This window comes from Salvelinus fontinalis, chromosome 26, assembly GCF_029448725.1.
Source record: "Salvelinus fontinalis isolate EN_2023a chromosome 26, ASM2944872v1, whole genome shotgun sequence".
Lineage (NCBI taxonomy): Eukaryota > Metazoa > Chordata > Actinopteri > Salmoniformes > Salmonidae > Salvelinus > Salvelinus fontinalis.
This window is the reverse complement of record NC_074690.1, coordinates 34,389,523-34,408,538: the sequence shown is the minus strand read 5'-3', so window position 1 is coordinate 34,408,538 and position 19,016 is coordinate 34,389,523.

Below are 19,016 nucleotides of genomic sequence, written 5' to 3'. Positions count from 1 at the left end.
ACCAGACTAAATCTGAACCTACTGTATCATAGACGTATCTTTCACAGGTTTGGATAGTACAATACAGTACAGTAAGTAGAGCACAGTAGGGTACAGCACAATACAGTACAATACAGTATAGCACTGAGTACAGTACAGCACAGTACTGTACAGTGAATAGAGCACGGTATAGTACAGTACCACACAACACATAACACAATACAGTACAGTACAATACAGTACAGTACAGTGAGTAGAGCACAATTGTGTACCGTCCAATACAATACAGTAGTGCAGTACAATAGAGTAGAGTAAAGTAGAGTAGAGTATAGTACAGTACAGTACAATATATGTTACTGTTCTCTGCTGTACTGAACAATAATCTACTGTACTGTACTGTACTGTACTGTACTGTACTGTACTCTGCTGTACTCTGCTGAGCTCTAATCTACCCTACCATACTCTACTCTGCTCTGCTCTGCTCTGCTGTGTTGTATTGTCCTGCACTGTACTCTACTGTGCTCTGCTGTGCTGCCCTGTGATGTCCAAACTCGTGACACATGAGGAGAATGACATTCATGTCCATTGAGCATTTCTATGTAGTACAGATCAAGGACCCATGACGTAATTCTGTTACCATAATTGCGTTACAGGATGTAAATCCACTTCACTTATTGTAGTTCGATAACCTCAAAGTGTCATGTCATAGCTGACACCCCACTGTTTCTGCAGGAATCCTATGAATATTCATTTGGAGTAGATATTTAATAGTCTTTGGGTCTTTGGAAAACGTGGTCACATAAAAACCTGAGGGACATTTTACCATAATTGATTTTCTGATGTTGGCATCTGCCCAGTTCTTCCACTAAATCCATTTTTTTCTCCCAATTTTGCATTGGAAATTATTCAAAGTAGTCCTTGTGCATAGAGTTGTATGGATTGTTAAACTTTGAAATCAATATTCTTTGTTTGGCACAAAGTGTAATTCCGTTATCGTGGAATTGCCCATAAGCAGTCAGGAAAATACAAAATCACTTACTTGAATCAGTGTCTCAATTTAAAAATAAAAAGAGCTGAGTGCCCAGTAGTCTTAGCTAGTGCAATTTTTTTTTTAAGTATGCTTTCCATTTTTTCAACTAGGTAGTCAACAGTAGCTTATTACTTGGGAAATCCCAGTCACTTTTGAAGATAATCGCTTATGTATGCAGAGCTGGGTTTATACCAGTAGGCTACCTAAAGCAGATGAATTTACACTGAGTGTACAAAACATTAGGAACACCTTCCTCATATTGAGTTGCATCCCCTTTTGCTCTCAGAACAGCCTCCATTTGTCGGGGCATTGACTCTACAAGGTGTCGACAGCGTTCCACAGGGATGCTGGCCTAAGTTGACTCCAATGCTTCGCACAGTTGTGTCAAGTTGGCTGGATGTCCTTTGGGTGGTGGACCATTCTTGATACACACAGGAAACTGTTGAGAGTGAAAATTCCCAGCCGCATTGCAGTTCTTGACACACTCAAGCCGGTGCGCCTGGCACATACTACCATACCCCATTCAAAGGCAGTTTGTCTTGCCCATTCACCCTCTGAATAGCATACTTACACAATCCATGTCTCAATTGTCTCAAGGCTTTAAAATCCTTTTTCAACCTGTCTCTTCCCCTTCATCTACACTGATTGAAGTGGATTTAACAAGTGACATCAAAAAGGGATCATAACTTTCACCTGGATGCACCTATGTCATGGAAAGAGCAGGTGTTCCTAATGTTTTGTACACTCAGTGTATAGCCAATGTTTTTCACTTGTTGTGATCTTTAAAAATTTTCCAGTGCCACTGCCAAAATTTGTTAACGCCACTGTCAAAAACAGATAAGCTCTAATTACAAACATCTGTGATGCTAACAATTGAAATCATCATGTTTGTTTTTGATAAAATCTTTAGGCCTAAACCTGATCTTAAAACATTTGGATTTGACCTATTCCAGTTTGCAATTTATCCTGATGAAATCATGCAGACAAAACTCAATATATAAGGCAAATAGATATTATTAATATTTGGTCACTAAAGAAAGAGATACCTTTTTGAACATATTAGTGCCCCATTTGAATGGGAATACATATAGGCTTAACTATATAAAAAATGGCAGAGTGGACATGTCCCCTGAAATAAATAGTGATACTCTTGATCTTGGTCTCAAAAGTAAAACTGAGATATGAGGAAAGGAACAAAAGAAAATGAAAGGCCAAATTAGAAAAATGTTAGATTGATTTGGCTCAGTCCTGCATAATTAGAACAGTCAAACCACAACCATTCAGAAGAAAAACATATTGCAGACAAAACACAGCACTCCTTTACAAGTGAAGACTACAGTGGTTGCCTGCGAAACAAAAATATGCTGAAAGGTTTTCTTCCCCAGGCATTTGGCAGGGCAAAACCACAAATTAAGATTCCCGTAGTGAGAAAGCATTATGAGGAGGCTTCGTTGTGTGGTCCTCCACCAACCACAGACCCACTTTCTCCCCTGCTGCTCCCTCCCTGAGTCCCAGGCGCTGCCCTCTCTATTGGGGAAGAGGCAGACATGGTTGACCCTGGTTATATGACCGTGAATCTGAGGAAGTGAATTTGAAAAATTGTTAGGGACCACATTTTTGAAATTCCTGTCACATAAATACAGGCCTATGTGAAATGCACAACAAACTACAATCAAAATAGCGTGAATTTAATTATCTTTAGCAGACCTAGAGAATATCCCTATCCCGTCCCTTGGAAATCTTCAGACTGAATTTATTTTCTTGTATTTTATTTTCTTGTCTTTAATACGTTTATTTGGACAGGGACAATGTACAACAAAAACATACGTCTCAGAATTGAGAAGTGCTGCATTGCACCAGATTTAGTTCATGTGCAAATGACGCTTTCCTACGACATACTTCGTGTTCATGTCCTTGGTCTTTTGAATGGGCTTGATGATTATATCAAATTCATGAAAACACGGTCATATAAGATATATAAAAAATATATTTGCGTTTGTGGATGAATTTACTTCTGCCAGATGCCTTTCATTAAGTTTTTGCGCTGAAGAACAATGCACTACGTGTTTGCCCATTGAAGACCATTCAAAAAAGTCCAGAAAATGTAAAAATTACAAAGCTACTTGCCGCGTTACTTGCATCTGCAGTCCCCAGGGAGGAATTGGTCGCGCTACCCTGCTCAGATGTTGCATGCATCAACCAATGGTTGCGTGCCACGTTATCGACTGTGTCATCGACTGACAGTTTTTTCTAACATATGATGTGGTTAGCTGATACGTAAAATACCTATCCAGGCGTTGTTAGATCTGGCATGCTTAAGCAACTCCTTGGCAGAGCAACACGCCCATTGTCTTACGTCAGATGGCGTTACTCCTCCTCGACACAGGTCCCTCAGTCAGAATCAATGCGCTATCGGACATAAGACAATGCCCATGCTGGTAACTCTATAAACATGAAAACATAATATACAAACAGACAACATACTGTGCATACATCAGAATGTACAGTGCCTTGGCGTTTTTCCTATTTTGTTGCATTACAACCTGGAATTTAAATGGATTGTAAGGCCTGGGTGTCGGAGTGTGAAGGAAAAGCAAAGGAGCAGCAAGTGCAATTACAAATGTTCTTTAATGAACACGTAACAAAATAGGCCACCCTACTAACACACTGGGAGTCCACTATAAACTACCCCAGACACGGGGGAAAATGAACACAGTCCAGAATAACGTGAAGCACAAAACCAACACCACACTTACATACAAACACTAACAGAAAACAGGTCAGGAACGTGACATGGATTTTTATTTGGATTTCATGTAATGGACATACACAAAATAGTGCAAATTGGTGAAGTGAAATGTAAAAAATATTTTGTGTGAAAAAAATCAAAAAAATTCAAAACGGAAAAGTGGTACGTGCATATGTATTCACCCCCTTTGCTATGAAGCCCCTAAATAAGATCTTGTGCAACCAATTACCTTCAGAAGTCACATAATTATTTAAATAAAGTCCACCTGTGTGCAATCTAAGTGTCACATGATCTCAGTATATACAAACCTGTTCTGAAAGGCCCCAGAGTCTGCAACACCACTAAGCAAGGTGCACGACCAAGCAAGCGGCAATATGAAGACCAAGGAGCTCTCCAAACAGGTCAGGGACAAAGTTGTGGAGAAGTAAAGATCAGGGTTGGGTTATAAAAAAATATCCGAAACTTTGAACATCCCATGGAGCACCATTAAATCCGTTATTAAAAATTTGAAAGAATAAGGCACCACAACAAACCTGCCTAGAGAAGGCCGCCCACCAAAACTCACAGACCAGGCAAGGAGGTCATTAATCAGAGAGCCAACAAAGAGACCAAAGATAACCCTGAAGGAGCTGCAAAGATCCACAGCGGAGATTGGAGTATCTGTCCATAGGACCACTATAAGCCGTACACTCCACAGAGCTGGGCTTTATGGAAGAGTGGTCAGAAAAAAGCCATCGCTTAAAGAAAAAAATATTTGCCAAAAGGCATGTGGGAGACTCCCCAAACATATGGAAGAAAGTTCTCTGGTTAGATGAGAATGAAATTGAGCTTTTTGGCCATCAAGGAAAACACTATGTCTGGCGCAAACCCAACACCTCTCATCATCCCGAGAACACCATCCCCACAGTGAAGCATGGTGGTAGCAGCATCATGCTTTGGGGATGTTTTTCATCAGCAGGGACTGGGAAACTGGTCAGAATTGAAGGAATGATGAATGGTGCTAAATACAGGGAAATTCTTGAGGGAAACCTGTTTCAGCCTTCCAGAGATTTGAGACTGGGATGGAGGTTCCCCTTCCAGCAGGACAATGACCCTAAGCATACTGCTAAAGCAACACTTGAGTGGTTTAAGGGGAACATTTAAATGTATTGGAATGGCCTAGTCAAATCCCAGACTTCAATCCAATTGAGAATCTGTAGAATGACTTAAAGATTGCTGTACACCAGCAGAACCCATCCAACTTGAAGGAGCTGGAGCAGTATTGCCTTGAAGAATTGGCAAAAATCCCAGTGGCTAGATGTGCCAAGCTTATAGAGACATATCCCAAGAGACATGCAGTTGTAATTGCTGCAAAAGGTGGCTCGACAAAGTATTGACTTTGGGGGGTGAATAGTTATGCACGATCAAGTTTTCAGTTTTTTTGTCTTATTTCTTGCTTGTTTCACGAAAAATATATATTTTGCATCTTCAAAGTGGTAGGCTTGTTGTGTAAATCAAATGATGCAACCCCCCCAAAAATCCATTTTAATTCCAGGTTGTAAGGCAACAAAATAGGAAAAATGCCAAGCAAGCCACTGTTAATAACACGTTCACAATTTGCTCTCTTTTGAAATGGAACCAACTCACACTTGACAATTGGGTTATGAATAGAATAGCAAGTAATAGAAAATGAACTCATAGATCTATTCTTGCAACCAACCCTGTCGTAGAGGCATTATGTTCTCATTGCTTTTTCCATTGACACCATGACATCTTTTTGCTTGCTCACATTAGCCTCTATTGTCAGTGCATGCACACCTGTCTCACAGGCACACAGAGGACATTGTTTTGTTGTAAGTTAGTAAGTAGACAAGGTCTTGCCATGAAAAAAAGAGAGGGGCAATTCTGGGCCGGGTTGGCTGGCTGGGCCTCTGTACTCCACCCCCATAATGGCAACAGCTGAGCTACCCTGGTCTCACACTGAGACCGTGAGAAGACAGACATGATGAAAAGCCAAGTGTCTGGAAGACAGCCCTCAAATGCCCCCGATTGGCACTGCAGATCTGCCCACATGAAAAGGCCTATGTGCTATTGTTTTGTAAGCAACAGTGCTGGCAATATCAAGGGTAAAAGTGAGTTTCATTTCTCTCCTCACTCCAACACCTGGGAGGCAAGACAGGGAGGGCATGTACAGAAAGAAACAAGGATCTTTTATAGCGACAGCACCACCACCCCATGGCCTTCTTCTGAAAGTGCTTATATTATTATTTGTACACTGGAGTACTAGGAAAACCAATGTCCATCAGTCTGATAATGAAAATGTTGAATTGGAATAATATTCATGTGTTTATGACTGTATGTGTTTTATAAACAGTGTATGTCTTGGTTAGCGTTACATCATCTTGTTCTGCCTTATCAGACATGTCAGTGTTGTAACTCAATCTGCCCTGTGGCTAAGCTTTATAGGAACACAGGAGGGTTTGCAATGGCCTAGAATGGAAATATTGAAACAAAACCTGTTAACACATGCACAAACTGATAGTCTTGCAATGTGCTGGGTGTGAATACAGATGAGCTAGATCTCAGATATGTCTTTTTAACCTTGGTCTGGATCTTGAGGGCACAGTAGTCCTATCTGGCCTTTGGTGAAGTCACTTGAAGTTCTGTCGGCCTAGTCTACGGAAGTCTATGGCAGAATGAATTATTTCAGAGTCACAGGAGGTTGGTGACACCTTAATTGGGGAGGACAGGCTCATGGTAATGGATGGAGCGGAATGAGCGTAAATGTATCATGGGTTCCACATGGGTTCCGTGTGTTTGATGCACATTCGTTCACTCCTTTCTATCCATTATTATGAGCCGTCTCCCCCTCAGAAGCTTCCACTGGTCAGAGTGAATTACTGCAGAATGCACTGAATGCAAACTTATTCTTGAGTCTGACCCTTTTCAAAGTTGATGGGGTGCTGGTGTTGTGTGCATAGTTTAACAGAAAAGGAAAACGTTAGCTCGTAGCACTAGCAGTCCAGGAAGAGGACTTGTTTATAAAATACATATATATACATACATACATAAACACTTCTAAAATGGCACATCAATAGGTAAAAAAAATGTGGTTCAAATTATAAAATGACATATTGGTTTCCTTACCCTGTATGCAGTCTAGTGACAAGGTAGAACAGTAATCCATGGTTTAGTTTGCCTGGTTGCCAAATGCTAACTGTTATGATATGGGGGGGGGGTGTAGTTTAGTGAGGGAGTTCTATTAACCTAAGCCACGGTGTACAGGTCTATGGCCCGTGACCTGAACGGGCAAAAGCGGTGAGGGAGGAGTGCCCTTCTCAAAGAGAAAAGTTATCTGCGCCACTTGGTCATGTTACCAACAAAACAGCATGGTGCATTGTCCAGAAAACATACATCTCTTTTCCATAAAATGTATGTTTGAATTTTCTAGCTAGTTTTCTTTGGGTAGGCAGATAAAGCGTTTTTATCAAAAGCAATCACTTTTGCATGTGAAAACACAGAATCCAACTCATTACTCCACAATCTTAAACTAGCCTAGTCTACGTAATTTTTGTTTTGAAACGACTTTGCTGCAGGCTTTGAACAGGGCACCTTGCTCAGGCATGGGAGGCAGCCTGGTTCCAAAATGAATGTAATCATCCAGTGAAAACTCCTCCCACCCAGTGGCGTGTATTTATAGCTTCCAAAGGGAAAAAAAGGGTAACAATTTACTTGACACCCAGCTTCATAACACATTATGACAAGGTCATAACCATGTCATAATATGTAATAACAGCTGACATAACTTCTCATAACCTGTTATAATTTGGCCATAACACTGTCATGACACATATATTTAGATCTGTTGTGACATATATTGCGTTATTTTATGGCTGGTTATGACACCTACATAAGAGTGTCAAAACCCACAAAACTACCTCATAAGGCAAAACATTCCATTAAACCATAGCCTACGTAACAACAGTATGTTTTTTAATTGACCATAATAAATTATCATTGTAATTGCGTAGACTGATGTCAGACATGCACCCACCCCAATGCTGTGTTGCTGATGGCTTTGACGAATGCAGGAGCCAATTTCATAAACAGGACAAGACACCCTCTTTTTGATTGATGACTGATATAAGGGCTTGTACGTAATAGCCTATCTGGCTTATATGATTATGATGGTCATAATGCATCTTAACAGTGTCATAAAGTGCATTTTCTTAGTCCAAGTAAAGTGACACAGCATGGTCATAACGATTCATGACAGTGTGATAGTGTATTTTCTACAAGTTATTTAAAATATGATGAAAAAAACATGACTGTAAAAAATGTATTACAACAATGACAAAGGATTTTAGAAACAAACTTTTAAACAAAAGTAAACTTCTGGAAAAAACTAATTTGAATAAATGTGGGTTTTGACAGTCTTATGTAGGTGTCATAACCTGTCATAAAATAACACAATATATGTCACAACATCAAATCAAATCCAACTTTATTTTTGTCACATGCGCCGAATACAAGAAGTGTAGACCTTACCATAAAATGGTTACTTACAAGTCCTTAACCAACAGTGCAGTTCAAGAAAGAGTTAAGAAAACATTTACCAAATAAACTAAAGTAAAAAATAATTAAAAGTAACACAATAAAATAAGAATAACGAGGCTATATACAGGGGGTACCGGTACCGAGTCAATGTGCGGGGGTACAGGTTAGTCAAGGTAATTTGTACATGTAGGTAGGGGTGAAGTGACTATGCATGGATTAACAGCTAGTAGCAGCAGTGTACAATACAAATGGGGGAGGGGCAATGTAAATAGTCAGGTGGCCATTTGATTAATTGTTCAGCAGTCTTATGGCTTGGGGGTAGAAGCTGTTAAGGAGCCTTTAGGTCCTAGACTTGGCGCTCCGGTACTGCTTGCCGTGCGGTAGCAAAGAAAACAGAATATGACTTGGGTGACTGGAGTCTCTGCCAATTTTTTGGGCTTTCCTCTGACAACGCCTAGTATATAGGTCCTGGATGGCAGGAAGATTGGCCCCAGTGATGTTCTGGGCCGTACGCACTACCCTCTGTAGAGCCTTACGGTCAGATGTCGAGCAGTTGTCATACGAGGTGGTGATGCAACCCGTCACAGGATGCGCTCGATCGTGCAGGTGTAGAACTTTTTGAGGATCTGGGGACCCTTGTCAAATCTTTTCTGTCTCCTGAGGGGGAAAAGGTGTTGTCGTGCCCTCTTCATGACTGTCTTGTCCTGGTGTTCGGACCATGATAGTTTGTTGGTGATGTGGACACCAAGGAACCTGAAACTCTCGACCCGCTCCACTACAGCCCCGTCAATGTTAATGGGGACCTGTTTGGTGAGGTTGTTCTGAGAGGTTGTTTTCCTGGCACCACACTGCCAGGTCTCTGACCTCCTTCCTATAGGCTGTCTCATCGTTGTCGGTGATCAGGCCTACCACTGTTGTGTCGTCAGCAAACTTAATGATGGTGTTGGAGTCGTGTTTGGCCACGCAGTCGTGGGTGAACAGGGAGTACATGAGGGGACTAAGTACACACCCCTGAGGGGCCCCAGTGTTGAGGATCAGCATGGCAGATGTGTTGTTTCCTACCCTTACCACCTGTGGGCGGTCCGTCAGGATGTCCAGGATCCAGTTGCAGAGGGAGGTGTTTAGTCCCAGGGTCCTTAGCTTAGCAATGAGCTTTGTAGGCACTATGGTCTTGAAGCCCTGAGCTGTAGTCAATGAATAGCATTCTCACATAGGTGTTCCTTTTGTCCAGGTGGGAAAGGTCAGTGTGGAGTGCAATTGAGATTGCGTCATCTGTGGATCTGTTGAGCGGTATGCGAATTGGAGTGGGTCTAGGGTATCTGGGAGGATGCTGTTGATTTGAGCTATGATCAGCTTTTCAAAGCACGTCATGGCTACCAACGTGAGTGCTACTGGACGGTAATCATTTAGCTCGTCTGGTAGGCTCGCATCACTGGGCAGCTCACGTCTGGGTTTCCCTTTGTAGTCCGTAATAGTTTTCAAGCCCTGCCACATCCGACGAGCATCAGAGCCGGTGTAGTAGGATTCAATCTCAATACTGTATTGACACTTTGCTTGCTTGATGGTTTGTCTGAGGGCATAGCGGGATTTCATATAAGCATCCGGATTATTGTCCCGCTCCTGGAAAGTTGCAACTCTAGCCTTAGCTCGATGCGGATGTTGCCTGTAACATTTGTATTTGTATTTTGTATTTATTATGGATCCCCATAATAAATACATGCCAAGGCAGCAGCTACTCTTCCTGGGGTCCAGCAAAATTAAGGCAGTTTATACAATTTTTAAAACGTTACAATACATTCACAGACTGTGTGCCCTCAGAGCCCTACTCCACCACTACCACATATATACAGTACAAAATCCATGTGTATGTGTGTGTATAGTGCGTATGCTATCGCGTGTGTGTGTGTGTGTGTGTGTGTGTGTGTGTGTGTGTGTGTGTGTGTGTGTGTGTGTGTGTGTGTGTGTGTGTGTGTGTGTGTGTGTGTGTGTGTGTGTGTGTGTGTGTGTGTGTGTGTGTGTGTGTGTGTGTGTGTATGCATGTGTCTACGTTTGTGTTGCTTTACAGTCCCCGATGTTCCACAAGCTGTTTTTTTCTCTGTTTTTTAAATCAAATTTTACTGCTTGCATGAGTTACTTGATGTGGAAAAGAGTTCCATGTAGTCATGGCTCTATTTAGTACTGTGCGCCTTCCATAGTCTGTTCTGGACTTGAGGAATGTGAAGAGAACTCTTGTGGCATGTCTTGTGGGGTATGCATGGGTGTCTGAGCTGTGTGCCAGTAGTTCAAACAGACAGCTCGGTGCATTCAACATGTCAATACCTCTCATAAATACAAGCAGTGATGAAGTCAATCTCTCCTCCACTTTGAGCCAGGAGAGATTGACATGCATATTAATAATATTAGCTCTCTGTGTACATCCAAGGGCCAGCCTTGCTGCCCTTTTCTGAACAAATTGCAGTCCTTTTTTGTGGCACTTGACCACACGACTGAACAGTAGTCCAGGTGCGACAAAACTAGGGCCTGTAGGACCTGCCTTGTTGATAGTGCTGTCTAGAAGGTAGAGTAGCGCCTTATCATGGACATCTTAGCTACTGTTGTATCAATATGTTTTGACCATGACAGTTTACAATCCAGGGAAACTCCAAGCAGTTTAATCACCTCAACTTGCTCAATTTCCACATTGTTTATTACAATATTTAGTTGAGGTTTAGGGTTTAGTGAATGATTTATCCCAAATACAATGCTTTTAGTTTTAGAAATATTTAAGACTAACTTATTCTTTGCCACCCACTCTGAAACTCTTTGTTAAGTGTTGCAGTCATTTCAGTCACTGTAGTAGCTGACATGTATAGTGTTGAGTCATCCGAATACATAGACATTCTGGCTTTCCTCAAGGCCAATGGCAATTCATTAGTAAAGATTGAAAAAAGTAATGGGCCTAGACAGCTGACTTGGGTAATTCCTGATTCTACCTGGATTATGTTGGAGAGGCTTCCATTAAAGAACACCCTCTGTGTTACGTTAGACAGTTAACTCTTTATCCACAATATAGCAGGGGGTGTAAAGCCATCACATAAGTTTTGCCAGCAGCATACTATGATCGATAATGTCAAAGGCCACAATGAAGTCTTACAAAACAGCCCCCACAATCTTTTATCATCAATTTCTCTCAGCCAATCATCAGTCATTTGTGTAAGTGCTGTGCTTGTTGAATGTCCTTCCCTATGAGCGTGCTGAAAGTTTGTTGTCAATTTGTTTACTGTAAAATAGCATTGTATCTGGTCAAACACAATTTTTTCCAAAAGTTTACTAAGGGTTGGTAACAGGTTGATTGGTTGGCTATTTTAACCAGTAAAGGGCCTTTACTATTCTTAGGTAGCGGAATGACTTTGCTTCCCTCCAAGCCTGAGGACACACACTTTCTAGTAGACTTAAATTGAAGATGTGGCAATATCGTCCACTATTATCCTCAGTAATTTTCTATTCAATTTGTCAGACCCCAGAGGCTTGTCACTGTTGATAGACAACAATAATTTTTTCACCTCTTCCACAACTTTACAGAATTTAAAAGGACAATGCTTGTCTTTCATAATTTGGTCAGATATACTTGGACGTTGTTGCTGGCATGTTCTGCCTAAATTTGCTAATCTTGCCAATGAAAAAAATCATTAAAGTAGTTGATTTTGTGATGAATGATCCATCTGTTGAGTTTGCCTTTTTTCCCAGAATTTAATCCGGATATTGCCTGTAATCCATGTGTAAATATATGGGTCATGACAGTGTTATAACCATATTATGACAGGTTATGACAAGTTATGTCAGCTGTTATGACATATTATGACATGGTTATGAAGTGCTACCAAAAATATATATATATTAAATAATTCATCTTTCGTCTCTCTGTGTTTCATAATTTTCCTTCAATTTGCAAGAGGCTGAAAGTATCTCACAGGAGAAAGCACCTGAGCGAGTGAAATAGTGCCTCCTTGTCTCTGTATGTGTAGGCCATCTATCTGATGCTGTCTGGTCAAAAAGAGTATGACATTGTTGCCACCCGTAGCATTGAATGCAAGGGAAGCCAGTGAGCATTTGGCCTCCCTTGATAAAAAAAATAAAAAAATAATAGCTAATCAGTGTTGTGCTAAACTGAGCGTGCTCAGCTGTGAATGGTCCTGGCGCACCGAAAGAAAGTGTCATGGGAACCCAGTTTGGATTTGGCTTCACTCCAATCACATCACATCGAGACGAGAGCAACACGTTGTAGACAGAAACAACTTGAATTGTAGCATCTTGTGTTGTTGTCCACCGGTGGCTAGCCAACTAAAATTAGTAGTTTCCTAAATTTGCCATTGAAGGAGATAGGGACTTAGATTTAGACTTGTGGTTTTACTTAATTCTCCATACTGGCCAATGATTATATCGGTGATTCTGATCCAACCATAAATTCTTACATTGTGCCCCTGGAATGAGAGGATGGAAATTCAATTTGTAGCTAGATGTAGGAGGCTAATGTTAACTAGCTAAAGATGCCCATAAAAGGAAGTTAAGCTAGCGAGCAAGCATTTTAGCCAGTTAGCCTAGGACAACAAAAAATAAAAGTGTGTACTGTATAATCAACATGAAAGAGAGAGGGTGGCATTGGCGTTTCTCTACAAGTAGGGTGAGTCAACAAGTTTTTCTACTTCCACGAACGAACGCACGCACGCAAGAACACACATACACACACACAGAAATCCGAACGATCACGGCTCAGGAGAAGACTCAGATGCAGACAGTAAAGAGAAAAACTGTTTATCACATAAACAGGGGGCAGGCAAACAACAGGTCAAGGGCAGGCAGAGGTCAGTTATCCAGAGCAGAGTCCGAAAGGTACAGAACGGCAGGCAGACTCAGGGTCAGGGCAGGCAGAGGTCAGTAATCCAGGCCAGGGTCACAAGGTACAGAACGGCAGGCAGGCTCAGTAGGGGAAAAACGTTAGTAGGCTTGACGAGACAAGACGAACTAGCAACAGACAAACAGAAAACACAGGTATAAATACACTGGGAATAATGGGGAAGATGGGCGACACCTGGGAGGGGGGTGGAGACAAGCACAAAGACAGGTGAAACAGGTCAGGGTGTGACAAGAACCATCGACAGCCACATCATATGTAGCTTACATTGATTGAACTAAATTGTTTTTGGTATCTTTTAGTTGTACTGTATTAGACTAAGAATAGGTGATTTGATGATGTTTAAATGTTGAAGTTGAACTGGTGCTGGTATAATTCTCAGTGGTTCTAAATCAATAGTTTTTTAGTAGTTGGAAAATGTCGGAAACATTAATAACTTGCTTGACCATGCTGTAGGTCATGTAGCTGTTTGTTACATGCAATATGCTTTGTGAACTTCACTGGACAGAGGTTGCTCTACCTGTCACGCCCTGGCCTTAGTTACCTTTGTTTTCTTTATTTTAGTTAGGTCAGGGTGTGACATGGGGGATGTTTGTGTGTTTTTGTCTAGTCAAGGGTGTTTGTATTGTCTAGGGGGTTTTGGTAGAGTTGATGGGGTTGTGTTCAGTGTAGGTGTTTAGGTATGTCTATGGTTGCCTGAGTGGTTCTCAATCAGAGACAGCTGTCTTCCGTTGTCTCTGATTGGGAGCCATATTTAAGGCAGCCATAGGCATTAGGCAGGTTGTGGGTAATTCTCTATGTCTAAACGTTAGTAGCTTGTGGCTGCACTTTCGTTTTGTAGTGTCACTGTTGTTTTTGTTAGTTTGTAAAAGTGTTTTCGTTTCGTGTTCATCTTCGTCAATAAAAGGGAAGATCTATTCGTATCACGCTGCGCCTTGGTCCACTCTTTCACCAGAAGACGATCGTGACACTACCGTTTTGTGATGAAACAAAGGTTGAATTTATTCTGCCACTATGTCTTCTTATTGTCTCAGCCTTTAGGCCTATATGTCACGGTCGCAAGGAATATGAACTAGCAGGATTTACAGAGCAAACAATTATCACAACACATATGTTGTAATATGGCCTTTTTCGAGGCGCTTGGCTTTCCTTGTGATTTTACACACGCACCGCTACTGCTCCTACCGGCGTTAACCCTGGCCAGATAATCTAATCCCTCACTGTTAGCATACAGTTAGGCAAATCAGCATCTCAGCTGGCATAGTGATGAGGTTGCTGGTTTTTTTTGGTGGCCCTGAGGCCTTTCATTTGTTTTTGAGTCTTTAGTTTGTGCATGCATTCTGTATTTTTCCTTTTTATACATATGTATGTTTCATCATCATCTGAACAAATAACAATCCGTGTTGGGGAAGCTACTCAGAAAATATAGTTCACCAAGCTTCCAATTACTTCACACTGGATATACCGTAGTTTAAATTGAGGTTATTTTAAAAACTAGTTAGTGAATATTATATGTAAATCTGAAATGTCATAGACTACAAATTACACAACAGAATGTGTAATTTAGCCTATTTGTCACAGCCGTCAAAAGGAGGAGACCAAGGCGCAGCGTGGTATTCGTACATTCTTCTTTAATACAAAATTGAACACTGAACAAAACTAACAAAATAACGAAACGAACCGTGAAGATATACAACTGAGTGCTGAACAGGCAACTACACATAGACAAGAACCCACAAATACCCAAGGGAAAATGGCTACCTAAATATGGTCCCCAATCAAAGACATAGACACCTAGACATACAAAACCCCTAGATATACAAAAACCCTAGACAAGACAAAACTAGCATACCCACCCTAGTCACATCCTGACCTAACCAAAATAAGAAAGAAAACATAGATAACTAAGGTCAGGGCGTGACACTACTAAACACAAAAACTATGTTTCAAGTGAGAATTAGGCAGGTCTGATGCTGAAAAAGTAAAGAAATTATTACCCATATTTTCTTTGGATTTCTATTTTTGTTAGGTCTATTTTTGTTTCATCAGACCAGAGGACATTTCTCCAAAAAGTACGATCTTTGTTCCCATGTGCAGTTGCAAACCATAGTCTGGCTTTTTTATGGCGGTTTTAGAGCAGTGGCTTCTTCCTTGCTGAGCTGCCTTTCAGGTTATGTCGATATAGGACTCGTTTGACTGTGGATATAGATACTTTGTACCTGTTTCCTCCAGCATCTTCACAAGGTCCTTTGCTGTTGTTCTGGGATTTATTTGCACTTTCGCACCAAAGTACGTTCATCTCTAGGAGACAGAATGTGTCTCCTTCCTAAGCGGTATGACAGCTGCGTGGTCCCATGGTGTTTATACTTGCGTACTATTGTTTGTACAGATGAACGGGGTACCTTCAGGCATTTGTAAATTGCTCCCAAGGATGAACCAGACTTGTGGAGGTCTACAATTTTAGTTTGAAGGTAGGCTTTGAAATACATCCACAGGTACACCTCCAATTGACTCAAATTATGTAATTTAGCCTATCAAAAGCTTCTAAAGCCATGACATCATTTTCTGGAATTTCCCAATCTGTTTAAAGGCACAGTCAACTTAGTTCATGTAAACTTCTGACCCACTGGAATTGTGATACAGTGAATTATAAGTGAAATAATCTGTCAGTAAACAATTGTTGGAAAAATGACTTGTGTCATGCACAAAGTAGATGTCCTAACCAACTTGCCAAAACTATAGTTTGTTAACAAGAAATTTGCGGAGTGGTTGAAAAACAAATTATATTACTCCAACCTAAGTGTATGTAATCTTCCGACTTCAACTGTATATAGGCATAAGACCTCTAGATATAACAATTTCAGCAAAACAAGTAAACTAGTTATCAATGGCCTAACGGACACCCCCACAGCCCCTGCAAGCAAACCTCAAAAAAGTCCTTCATAAACTTTTTTAATTTCAATATGTACTAGGAAGGTAAGTGTTTGTTTCTTGGGCTTCAATACTTTGACTGAGAAGGTTCAAAATAATAAATAAACTGATTGAAAGTATAAGGAAGGGGATATCAGTGAACAAATACCATGGTCAAGGCTATGACTTTGCCAGTGCAATGAGTGGAGCTTACTCAGGTGATCTGAAGCTTATATCAGACCGAAACCCTAATGCTTCTTAGGTAGTTCTTTATAAGTTTTAGTTTCAGGAAATGCAAAGGCGACAGTTACAGGGATGGAAAACACAGCTGGATTGAAGGCAGTTGTGCTTTGAATACAACAGTTCTGTAACATCTTTAATAGGGCCTCTCATTCTCCTTAATTGCCAGCCACAACACGTTATGTAAAGAGATTAACTGTATATGAAGCTCTGGGGACAGGTCGTCTGGATACTGGACAGACAATAAATTGGCAGATGCAAACCGATCTTTATCTTTAGCAGACAACAGTTCTTGAGGGCTTGAACAAAAAAATCTGTTTGCGAGATCGTTCATACATGGTGAGCCGGCATTTGAGTTGTGTGGTTGCAATATCAACATTCCCTTATCTCTGGTATATTTTGGCATGCATCATTCAAGACTACATTTAAATTGTGTGCAGCACAATGGACATATAATGCACAATGTCTCAGGAAAGACTGTCTGGGTTGGCAATACTCAGTATTGAAAACAGTCGGGCCCCCAACCTGGACCTACAGGCCGTGGTGAAAACATTTGCACACAAAATAGGAGGTCTTCAGGACACCAGGGGAGTCTCTCAAATTTGATTTCATTTACCTTGAATATTGCAGCCCATTTGTGTGGGCTATTTTAGCCGGACAAAGACGAGTTCAACAATAAATTGTGGCTGAATTTATCCTCAAGCTGACTACTTTTTCCCTCATTGTTAGGCTATTTGATGTGTAATTTTTATAAAAAGTATATAAATAGCAGCTAAATACGGTATAAAGCCATAGATAGTACACTGCATAATGAAACAATCCCTAGTAAGGTAGGGTTTTGTAGGGTGGACTGACTGTATTATTAACAAAATGTGGAAAAAGTCAAGGGGTCTGAATACTTTCCGAAGGCACTGTATATACAAAAAACAAATGGGTCGCTGATTAGTATGCTGTTGCATCAAACACTTATTTTACAATCTGCAGTGTTCGAATTTCCAACTTTATTTACTGAAAAAGTAATTGTATTATTACCAGCAGTCTACAAATGTCAGCATTGCGTCACTGTGTGTAGGTTTGTGAAATGTTATGCTTAACATGAGAAAATTATGACCAAATATGCCTACCAATAAACATTTATCCATAAGCTAAAGCAAAGTTAAAAGCCCTGGCACCACAGTTATCGGTAAAGTCTTCAAGCTCCGACCTCGTGGTGGTCCAGAGAAACTGCATGGTCAATCCCTCAGCATTGATATAACATTTGGGCAGCGCACGGAGATGCGGTATGGAGCTCAATTTGGCCTCTGCATGCCACCGGAGGCTTCGCGATTGCATCACACTATCCATACGGCGCCTCCAACCACATTTTAAGATCAAGCATAAATGGGCTTTTATGCCAATGCTAGTTATTTGTTTCATAAGATATGGGGGTTCATCTGGAATAAATGTTAACAGATGTGTTATTATTATTATTTCTTATTTTTTTGTTGTTGTAGTTTTACCCCTTTTTCTCCCCAATTTCGTGAAATCCAAATGGTAGTTACAGTCTTGTCCCATTGCAACTCTCCTATGGACTCAAGAGAGGTGAAGGTTGAGCGCCAATGTGTCCTCTGAAAAATGACCCTGCAAAGCCGCACTGTTTCTTAACACACTGCTCACTTAACCCAGAAGCCAGTCGCACCAGTGTGTCGGAGGAAACACCGTCCAGCTGACAACCGAAGTCAGCTTGCAGGCGCACGGCCTGCAACAAGGAGTCGCTAGAGTGTGATGGGACAAGGAAATCCCGTCAGGCCAAACCCTCCCCTAACCCGGACGATGCTGGACCAATTATGCGCTGCCTCATAGGTCTCCCGATCGCGATTGCTTGTGTTAGCAGTAGGCTAGTGGCTAACTTTTGCTATGGTTTGTAGCTTTTGTACATGGCATCCTGGTTTGTTTTTTGCCCGGTAGGAGTGGTTATCTCTGGGGCTTGGAGCGAGTGCATGTATTGGTTGCTTAGTGGTGAGCTAGTGGCAAACTGACTTTTGTCAGTTGATTTATTGGTTCGGTTTGGCTTACTTCTTTTTACTATGGGGGCGTTTGAGCCAACAGTATTTTGTGCTGAGGTAGAAGATAGTTGGGGTTTTCTCAACGTAAAGAGGGATCAGTTAGATCAGGTGGCAAAAAGGATGAAATAGCAGAGGAGTTGAAACAGAAGATGAATGAAGGGCAGCATAGAGGGGAGAAAGTTAGTGTTGCCAGTCAGTCAGACAGTCGTGTTACTAAACCAGTTTCCACCTGTGATCAGAGTGATGAGCTAGTTTCCCTAAGTGATCAGGTTTGGGTAACCCCAGTGACAAGTCAGATGGGTCAATGGGCGGAGTCTCTCAAGGAGCATTTCGTGGTATCCCCAGTGTGTTTTGTTACTCAGGGTCTGAAGAGTGCTGATAGCAAACCAGATAGGGAGGAGGATGATTTGTGTCGGGACTTGGAGGAAACATTCTTTGCCAAACTAAACAGTGGTTCCAAGGACTTGTTTCTCGCTAGTGAAGGTGGTGATTCTTGTGTCTCTGAGACCTTCTGGGCAAGGATATGTGATGTAGTGTGCCCTCTGCAGGTTGAGGAGGAGGTTGATTCGAGTGTCAATTTAAGGGAGACATTATTTTGGGGGTTGAGTGACACTGGGCCAATAGGTTCTATTTGTG